Genomic DNA, 10,859 nt, shown 5'->3' with positions numbered 1-10,859 from the left:
AACTCAGGGAGTTCCTGCTCATATTATCAGTGTTACTACATGAGACAAACCTGTTTTCCTCCTGGGAGTTCAAGTCAAAGTACTTTTCACGGTGCATGGCTCCAAGAACTACTTCATGCTACTTATAAAGGACCACCTTCATCATGTAACTGGTACATTTTTACATGCCAGATGGAGGACATCAATTGGTATAATAAACAAAATAAGTTCCAAGTTTGCTCTCAGGGATCCAAGTGAAGTTGAAGCTAGTGGCAGGACTGCCACCTCAAGAAGTACTTCTGGGGAATCAAAAGAGAAAAAGAGGAGAGTAAAGATTCCAAGCCATGTTTTTGCAGTTCACTTGGAGTATGAAGATCAGTAATTCAATGGACCCCAATGATATGATGAGAGAGATCCAAAAAGGGTTGGATGCAAATAACTGTGAATATGAACAAATAGTAAAGTTTTTACTCTTCTATGTACATTGAGATGCCAGAAGAGATAGCCTTGTTCAGTGGGAGGAGAAAGTCTACAAATTGCTTCCCTTATCACTTAATGGTTTCCACTTCCAAGGAATATCTGAGACTTCTATTGCATTTAAGAACATTATATCCAATATTGCAAATGAGCTTGAAATATAAAGAAAACTAAATTTCTAAGATCAAGGTGGACACATACATGACCTACAATTTGTGAATGTATTGATAATGCCTCATGTGACTGGCCTGTGAAAACTCCCCCTGTAGAAATTGCCCTTATTACAATAAGGTCATACACAGCTATGAACTGTAAAATGAAAGTCAGTATGAATTATATTAAATAACTGTAGCTACAAATGTTATGTTTACACATACAAGTAAGTAAATTGAGTATTCTGTTCATTTTACATTCATAGAATTGTATAATAAAAAAAATAATTGCTTTAAAAAAGATCTGTTATAGTTGCCTAGATTTCTACATGGAAATATATGTTTGATGCTTTGAGTTGAAATTGTTATTTACATTCTGGTTAGTTTTTAAAATTCTTATTTCCATCATGCATTTTTGAAAATTGTGTCCAGAACTAAAGTGCAAAAAATAGTCTTTACAATTGTAACATGAACTTTTTTTTAATAACATAGAAATCAAATATACATTTAAATCAGCACTTCATGAGTAACATTTTGTTGTATACAGAGTTGTCCCTGCTTATCTTTGCTCTTATTCTTTTTATTGAGCAAGGATTAGTTTGATTTCTTTTAAAATGCTTACAATGTTGGCACTTAGAGTTCAAAGAAATACATAAAACAAGTTGTAGATTTGCCTGAGGCTAAAAGGTGCTGGGGGAAAAATAAATGTAGGCCAGACTTCTTGTGAACTTAGAAATGTTTTCTTTTGACCCATAGATAAATGTTGCAGGAAAAATAACAATAAGAACATCTTCCCTTTGATTATCATGATGTACAATATTAGTTAGTTTGGTGCCTTCAGAATACTGTAAATACCAGTTTGTGGAAATGTAATAAACATTGTTGCTGTTGCCTAGCACAAACTCATCTTTTAAGTGTTGACCAAAGCATTAGTTAAGAAACAATGCCACCTCAGGAATTAACTGGCTTTTGGAACATCTGGCACCCATTCTCCTTCTGTATCCATCATCCACCATTCCCAGCCACCCTGATACATGAAAATACCTAAGATACTTTTGAGCATTATTTGTAACACTAGATCACTGATCTATACTTAAGTAGTTGTACAATTTGTTCCCATGTGTACATTGAATATTTTACCCAGTTCCTTGTATTCATTCCACATCTCTATGCCTGTAATGTGTAACTTTGTAATTGGGCATTCATATATTTTTTCCTTCATAAATAGTGACATAAACTATGTAAAACCACTAGCATTGGAACATTTTAATATTTGTTATTTTGTACTGAATTAACCTTGGAGTGTTGACTGTGCACTGATACTCAATGTTGTAATTAATCACTGCAGTATCAAAATATGATCCCCATCTGCACATGCTAGTGAAATAGAAAGTTCATTCAAAATTATAAATTTAAAGAATCATAAAGATGTGATCAATAATTCTGTAACCCAATCCTGCATTAGGAAGCTGTGAACATAGGTGATTCCACAATGATGTCCTAAGGTGGATTCTACATGCTGTCCTGTACCATGATGTAACTTTCTTCTGTATAAGCTTTGCTTTTAAATGGACATCTATTTTTTGTCTTAGCAAAGGGTGGTGTTTGGGAACTGTAACCCCTTTTAACCCAGTGCTCATTCAACAAAATCGATACAAGTCATCTTTATTCACTTTCAATGGTGCAGTCTGAAAATTTACTTGAACAGTTCTCATAATAAGTCAATTGTCTTTTGCTCTTTATCAGAGTGTGAATGAACTGCTGTAGAAATGCATAATGAATAATAATCTATTTCATTAAAAAAAAAAAAAGGAACAACTCTGAGGGCTAAAATTGAGACTGAGGATTAAGATCTAAATTTCTTCCCTGCACAGGACACATTTCCAAATTATCCTGCAGTTTGACCCAAGCATTGTCCCCCATCAGAGGCATCTGTCTTACTGGGAACTGGACAGTGGGGAACTAGCCAAACATGATAGAACGTATTGGTCCCAGATTTGTGTCTCTCAGGGCAAGGAATTATGAAGAACCTCCATTTCATGAGCCCAACTTCATATGCTGAGATGTTTCAAGTGAGTGATGGTTTTAAACATTCATAAATGTTGAGGGCCAGGGTGGAGTGCGGTTGACAAGATCAGGATAGACCTTTGGGGAAGCTATTCTTTGAGACTGTGCTCATTATCATCCAGAATGGCTCTCCATGCCCCCCAGATGTTGCTGTCTCCGTGAGACAAACAAGAGAATTACAGAAAACAAGGGATTTGTAAAATAGATGACTCCATTAGATTCTCTGAGTGCCCCCAGGAACTCCTTCTCAAGACCACATGAGAACAGCTGATATATTCTTGACTTGTCTTTAATGATCATTTCATTCTCATAATACCTCTTTTCTAAGTTCAAGGCAGAAAGGAGTACAGCTCATGCTAATGGGATCTTGTTTCAGTGAAGTTAATTAAGAAGAAAAAACCAAGGCTATAATGAAGGGCATGTGCCAGTATTGTAAAGCCTCCCAGTTATAGGCCTGTCTCCTCCTTCTGCCATGTAGGAGCAAGAGATGAGAAGATCAACCAGAAACTGTTCAGCTCAGTCAGTACTGAGAGCTAACTGACCATAACTGCTCAATGTCCTCTGACAAGGCACATTTCCACCAAACAAAATATTCAGAGGAGATTTAAAAATCTGCTAATATGCAAAAACTATCACTATGATTCTTAACAATCAGAATGATAAATTAATAGCAAAAGAACATGTAGATATAGATCTACTTTCTTTAGGGCTTACTGCTAACACCTTATCCATAAAGGGTCTCCAGTGATTCTAGAGATCTGTTTTCCTCGTCTTTCCCTGGGGACAAGGACCAAATGGCTCAGGGGAAGAAGAGATCAAAAGAACACTCATTCTTAATTCTTGACTTGATGCTGAAACATGGTGACACTTGTTATTGCAGGTGAAAAGTCCCTGGGAGTAGGTTACCACTCCATCATAGAGTTCACGACCAAAGGAAAATATTGATACAATTTGACACAACCTAGTTTTGGTTAGGTCAGATGTCACAGAATTCAGAGCTCAAATCTACCCTCAAACACTTAGTCGCTGTGTGACCCTGAGCAAATCACTTAACTCTTTTTGCCTCAGTTAGCTCATTTGTAAACAGAACTGGAAAATGAAATGAATGTCCACTGTAGTATTTTTGCCGAGAGAAGTCAAAATGTGCTCACAACTAGTCCAACACAACTGAAATGAATCAACACCTACAAAGGTTTCAGAGAATTCAGACAAAGAATATGTAGTTTCTTGTGGCCTAAAATTCTGTGTGGGAAGTTGACCTAAGGGAGATAAATGGGATGTTTTCAAGACTCCAGTTCACAAACACTATCTATTCTAATGAAGAAAAAGGAAATAGCTGCCTACAGAGAAGAGCTTGACTGCTTAAAATCATGCTGATACATACAGCACATAATGGTCAAAGTAATGCAAGTGCATGAAGAAATTTTTTAGTGTTTATTTATTTATTTTTAGTTTTCAACATTCATTTCCACAAAATTTTGAGTTCCAAATTTTCTGCCCACTTCTCCCCTTCCCAACCCCATAATGCCTTCCATTCTGATTACTCCTTCCCTCAATATGCCCTCCCTTCTATCACACCCCTCCCTTCCCTGGGTCCCATATTCTCTTTTCTTTTAGAGTGAGACAGGTTTCTATACCCCATTATCTGTTTTTCTTATTTCCCAGTTTTAAGGAAAAACAATTCTAAACATGCGTTCCTAATATTTTGAATTTCAACTTCTCTCCCGTCCTCCTTCCACACCCATCCTCACTGAGAAAACAAGTAACTCAGTATAGGCTATATATGTGCAGTTTTGGAAAAGACTTCCAAAATAGACATGTTGTGTAAGACCATTTCCCTCTATCCTATACTGCCTCCATATATTCTTTTCTCTCTCTCTCTGTCATGTGTGTGTGGGGAGTGTCTGTGTGTGTAATCCCTCCAACTATGCAAATAATGAGAAAAGTCTCAAGAGTTACATACATTATCTTTCAAAGTAGGAATGTAAATAGTCCAGTTTTCAAAAGTCCTTTATGATTTCTCTTTCCTGTTTGCCTTTCCATGACTCTCTTGAGTCTTGTGTTTGAAAGTCAAATTTTCTATTCAGTTCTGGTCTTTTCATCAAGAATGTTTGGAAGTCCTTTATATAACTGAATGACCATTTTTACCCTGAAGTATTATACTCAGTTTTGTTGAGTAGGTGATTCTTGGTTTTAATCCTAGTTCCTTTGACTTCTGGAATATCATATTTCAAGCCCTTTGATCTCTTAATGTGGAAGCTGCCAGATCCTGTATTATTCTGATTGTATTTCCACATTACTCAACTTGCTTCTTTCTAGCTGCTTGCAATATTTTCTCCTTGATCTTGGAACTCTGGAGTTTGGCTACAATATTCCTAGGAGTTTCTCTTTTCAGATCTCTTTCAGGAGATGATCTGTGGATTCCTTCAATAATTATTTTGCCCCTGGTTCTAGAATATCAGGGCAGTTTTCCTTGATAATTTCATGAAAGATGATATATAGACTCTTTATTTGAATATGGCTTTAAGGTAGTCCCAAAATTTTTAAATTGTCTCTCTTTAATTGATTTTCCAGGTTAGTTGTTTTTCCAATGAGATATTTCACAGTATCTTCCATTTTTTCATTCTTTTGGTTTTGCTTTGTAATTTCTTGGTTTCTCATAAAGTCATTAGCCTCCATCTGTTCTATTCTAATTTTTAAAGAACTATTTTCTTCAGTGAGCTTTTGAACTTCCTTTTCCATTTGGCTAATTCTGCTTTTTAAAGCATTCTTCTCCTCATTGGCTTTTTGAACCTCTTTTGCCAATTGAGTTAGCCTATTTTTCAAGGTGTTATTTTCTTCAGCATTTTTGGGGGTCTCCTTTAGCAGGGTGTTTACTTGTTTTTCATGCTTTTCTTGCATCTCTCTCATTTCTCTTCCCAGTTTTTCCTCCACCTCTCTAACTTGATCTTCAAAATCCTTTTTGAGGTCTTCCATGACCTGATACCATTGCATATATATATTTTGGATGTTTTAGATGCAGAAGCCTTGACTTTTATGTTTTCTCCTGGTGGTAAGCATTCTTCTTCCTTATGCAAAAGTATGGGAGAAAATTCTTGTTCACCAAGAAAGTAACCTTCTATAGTCTTAATTTTTTCCCCTTTTATGGGCATTTTCCCAACCAATTACTTGACTTTTCTGTCCTTTGTCAAGAATAGAGTATACTCTGGGGACCTGTAAGATTTCAGTTCCTCCAAGGTGGCACAATCAAAGGAGAGGAGTTAATTCCCTGATCATGCTCATGCCTGAGATTCACAGCAGCTGCTCAGTTCCTCCAGGAGTTGTAGGAGGGGGGAAGTGATGCCACTCAGTAAGAGATTCAGATTAGTTACTCAATTCCTCCAGGATCTTTAGGCAGGGGCCAGGTTTCCCCTTAGGGCTGAGACCCAGATAAACTGCTAAATTCCCCCAAGGTATTTAAGCTGAGTACTCCAACAATGGACCCTGGCTGCTGTCTGCTGTAGTCACTGCAGCTTCTGCTGCCTGCTGTTGCTGCTGCTGCCACGTGCTCCTACTGCTGCCACCTCTGCCATTGCCTGGGTCTAGAGGTAGGAGGAGACTCTGCTATCTTCTTGCCCAGCTGAAAAAGCCCTCTCACTGACCTTTGGCACCTGTGGGTTGAGGGATCTGTGAACCTCCTGTGCTGCTGGGCATTCCACTCCCAAGGCCTGTTCCTCCTGCTGCCACATGACCAAGGCTGCACTCTGCTGTGTGTCTGGTGTGACAGATCTTTCCCATTGGCCACCTTGGGCTGGAGATTTCCTTCAGTCCATCGTTCTGTGACTTCTGCTGTTCTAGAATTTGTCAAGAGTTATTCTTTAGAGGTATTTTATGAGCTATGGGGCACAAACTGGAGTGTGTGCATCTTTCTACTCCATCACCTTGGCTCCACCCCCTGAAGAAAGTAATTCTTCAAAAATCAGAATTAGGAAGTAGGAGTTAATGACTCTATAAGATATTAAGGCAAAATAAAATCAAAACAATGAAAAAACATAAGAAAATGTAAAACATGTTATTGAAAAAATAACTTATCTGGAAAATAGATCCAGCACAAAGAACTTAAAAATTATTTAACTACCCATAATCTTTGATCAAAGAAAGAGTCTGGACATCATCTTTCAAGAATTTTTCAAGTCAAACAGTCCTGATATTATGGAACCAAAGAGTAAAATAGAAATTGAAAGAATCCACTGACTGCCTCCTAAAATTCATCCCAAAAATGAAAATTCCCAGAACTCTGATAGTAAATTCCAGATCTCCCAGTTTAAAGAGAAAATACTTCAAGAAGTCAGAAAGACATAATTCAAAAATCATTGAACCAGTCATAATAACAGAAGATCTAGCATTTTCTACATTTATAGATCCCAGGGCTTGGAATATGATATTCCAGAAGGCAAAAGGAGCTAGGATTGCAACCAAGAATCACCTACACATCAAAACTGAATATCATTCTTCAAGGAAATAAAAGGATATTCAATGAAATGAGATTTTAGAGAATTCATGATTAGAAGCCCGGAGCTGAAAAAGAATTTTCTCTTTCAGATATAAAATTCAAGAGAAGTATAAAAATCTAAGCAAGTAAGAAAAATCCTAAGAGTTTCAATATGGTTAAATTGTTTTCATTCCTACATGAGAAAATGATATTTGCAACTCCTAAAATCTTTCTCATTACAAGGGAATTAGATAGAGAATGCATAGACATGGGGCACTGGTGTGAGTTGAATGTGCTGGTATGATTATCTAAAAATTAAATAAAAGTAATGGGGTGAGAAATAGGAATGTATTGGGAAAAGGTGAAATGGAATAGTAGAATGGGATAGTTTCTCTCACATAAAAGTGTAGTGAATGAATTTATACAGTGGTGAGGAAGATGGGGAATGTGGGGCAGAATAGTTAAACATCACTTGCTTTGGAATTGATTCAAAGAGGGAATAACATTCACAATCAGTTGGGTATAGAAATCTATGTTACCCTACAGAAAAGTAAGAAGGGAAATGCAAATTAGAAAGATTCTGAGCTACCACACCACAATTATCAATTTGATCAATGTGACAAAAAATGAAAATGACAAATAATGAAGAGAATGTCAAAAATCAAAATCCAAATGTAGTATTACAGAAGTCATATACTGATTCAACCATTCTGTACAATAATTTGAAAATATGCCCAAAAACTTTAAAAACTATGTATATGAAACTTTGGGGCCCAGATGGTGGAGTAAGCAGTAATTTAGGTTGCTCTCACCCTCCCTTATAGATTTTGAAAAATCCCAGAGAATATTTCCCCTTGAAAAATCCTGGAATAGTGGAGCTAGCAGAAAGATGGGATACAGCAGTATTTGAGGCCAGGAGGCTAGGACAAATAACAGGAAAAGTCTCTCTTGCTTTGTCTGAAGGAGAACTGTGCAGGACAGGGGAGCATCTCAGCAAGTCAGCAGAATGTCCCACCTCAGTGGACCAGTGAGAAATCCTGAGCTCCAGCTTACAGGAGCAGGCAAGCAGCAACACTGGGCATATATCAGCCACCACCACCAGTTCCAGCTCAGCACCAGGTAAACTACCAGACTATCTGAGGCCCTGTCACAGAAAACAAATAATCAGGAACACAACCCCCAGCACAAGATGTCTGGGACAGCAACTTTGGACCCCAGGAGCAGATATCCACTTTAAAACCCAGAAAAAAAAAAGGCAAACAACATGAGCAAGAATAATAAAACAATCAATGACCATAGAGGAATATCTTGATGACATGAAAGATCAAAACACAAATTCAGGATAGGAAAACATGGCCAATACACCCACAATCCAAAATATTAAAGGGGAATATGAACTGGTCTGAAGCCCAAAAGCCATCTTGGAAGAGTTCAAGAAGGATCTTAAAAGTCAAATAAGAGTGGTAGAAGAAATACTCAAGATTCTTTTGAAAATACAATTGACAAAATGAGGAAAGAAGTACATTGAAGAAATAACTCCTTAAAAAGTAGAATTGGTCAAATGAAAAGGGAGGTAACAAAAGCTAACTGAAGAAAGCAATTCATTAAAAACAAGAAATGGACAAAGAGAAGCTTGTCTTTATGAGACATCAAGAAGCAGTCAAAATTAAAACAATGAAAAAATAGAAGAAAATGTGAAATACCTTATTGGAGAAACTGAACTGGAAAATAAATTGAGGAGAGGCAATTTAAGAATTATTGGTCTACCTGAGAAGCACAATGAAAAAAAAAGAGCCTCGACAGTGTATTTCAAGAAATCCTCAAGGAAAACTTCCCTGATGTCCTAGAAGCAGAGGGTAAAACAGTCATTGAAAGAATCCACCACTCATCTCCTGAAAGAGATTCCAAATTGAAAACATAAAGGAGTATTGTTGTCAAAATGAAGAATTATCAGATCAATTAGAAAACACTGCAAGCATCAAGAAAGAAAAAAATTGAGTATCATGCAACCACAATCAGGATTACACAGAACCTTTCAGCTTCTACATTAAAAGACTGGAGGGTCTGGAATATGATATTCCATAAGGCAAAGGATCTGGGAGTGCAACCAAGGATCAACTACCAAGAGAAATTGAGCATAATCTTTCAGGGGAGGAGTTGGACATTCAATGAAATAAGAAGTTTCCAGACTTTCTTGATGAAAATACCAGAGCTCAATCATATCCAACACACAGAACCTGGTGTCTTGTTAAGGACAACCAGTATTAACTTGGTATCCAAGAAAGATTCCAGCACAGAATGGGTGGCTTGGTGGTTCCTAGTAGGTTCCCAAAGCTCTATAATGCACTTCTGCCAAAGGATTGGCAAGTACTTTCAATGGTCACAATCTCATGAGTATTTATTTTGGGGGTTACTTGACAGTTGTACTTATGGTTACTCCATTTTTGAAAGGTCAACAGCAATGAAAAGCCCAGAGTTATTGCTGAATTTGTTTTGTGTTGATAATGGCAAGAGTTCATGCTATTACTTCTTCTAGGTTATTCTTCTAGTATTAACAAGATAGACCACTGACTTCCAATGCTAATTAATCCTAATTTTGAGGCATCCAAAAATAATGGAGAAGATAGTAAAGAGACTATCTCGATCTCTCTTAAAAATGAAACTTTCCCTTTTTCAACCATCTCCAGTTTATCATACATATATATATATACATATATATGCATGTATGTATGTATGTATGTATGTATGTATATATCTTTTTGTATATAGTTTGGCTTTTCCTTGTTTGCATGTTGTTTCTCCCATTACATTGTCAATTTCTTGACAGTGGGGACTATCTTCTGTCTTTCTTTATATACTCAGTGCTTATCACAGTACCTGGCACCTAATACAAGGATTTAAACATTTGTTAACTGAGTTCTAATCCCAAATGGGCAGGTCATTTAACTGCTGTAAACCTTTGCTTACTTATTTATAAAATGGATGTATTAATTTAGATGACCTCTAAATGTCACGTTTAAATCTGATAAACATGATATTTCAAAAAACGATTATTGTTTGATTTATTGATTGATCTTCTTAATATGCTAAACTTCCCTAATGTCTCTGAATTCTATATTCTAAGGTCTTCCTCAGATTTAAGAATTATATTTGTCCGGTGATGTCACGAGCTTCTTTTGGATATGGTGAATTACCTAGTGCATTGGAAGTGTTCAGGTAGAATCTGGCCCCCTTCTCAGGCATACTGCAGAACTGATTCTTCAATTGTTGAGACTGAACTGCATCAGGGTTTGTTAACCTGAGGTCTGTGTGTGTGCGTGTGTGTGTGTCTATGTATATATATACATAGACACACACACACGCACACACGCACACATACACACACTGGTGCGTGTATATGTATGCATATTTATGTATATACATGTATATATGTACATACATGCATGTGTGCATATATGTATGTATATGTACATGTGTGGGAGTGTATATATGCATATATACACATATATGCACATACATATATACACATGTTCAAACACATATATATACACACGTACACACATGTATGTATATAAATATAGGTGTGTGTTTATGTTTATAATTGGACTGGCAGAGTTAAGATGATGGAGAAAAGGCGGGGACTCACCTGAACTCTCCAAAATTACCCTCCAAACAACTACAAATAAGGCTTTACAAACAAATTTTGCAACAGC

At 36.7% G+C, this 10,859-nt stretch overlaps 1 pseudogene; it reads left to right on the top strand.

Moving 5' to 3' along the window:
- The first annotated feature begins 39 nt into the window (after positions 1–39).
- LOC140526290 (serine/threonine-protein kinase MARK1 pseudogene) lies at positions 40–620 on the top strand (annotated as a pseudogene).
- The last annotated feature ends 10,239 nt before the right edge of the window (positions 621–10,859 follow it).

This window comes from Notamacropus eugenii, chromosome 1 (genome assembly GCF_028372415.1).
Source record: "Notamacropus eugenii isolate mMacEug1 chromosome 1, mMacEug1.pri_v2, whole genome shotgun sequence".
In the NCBI taxonomy this organism is placed as follows: Eukaryota; Metazoa; Chordata; class Mammalia; order Diprotodontia; family Macropodidae; genus Notamacropus; species Notamacropus eugenii.
This window is presented reverse-complemented; position numbering and strand designations above follow the sequence as displayed.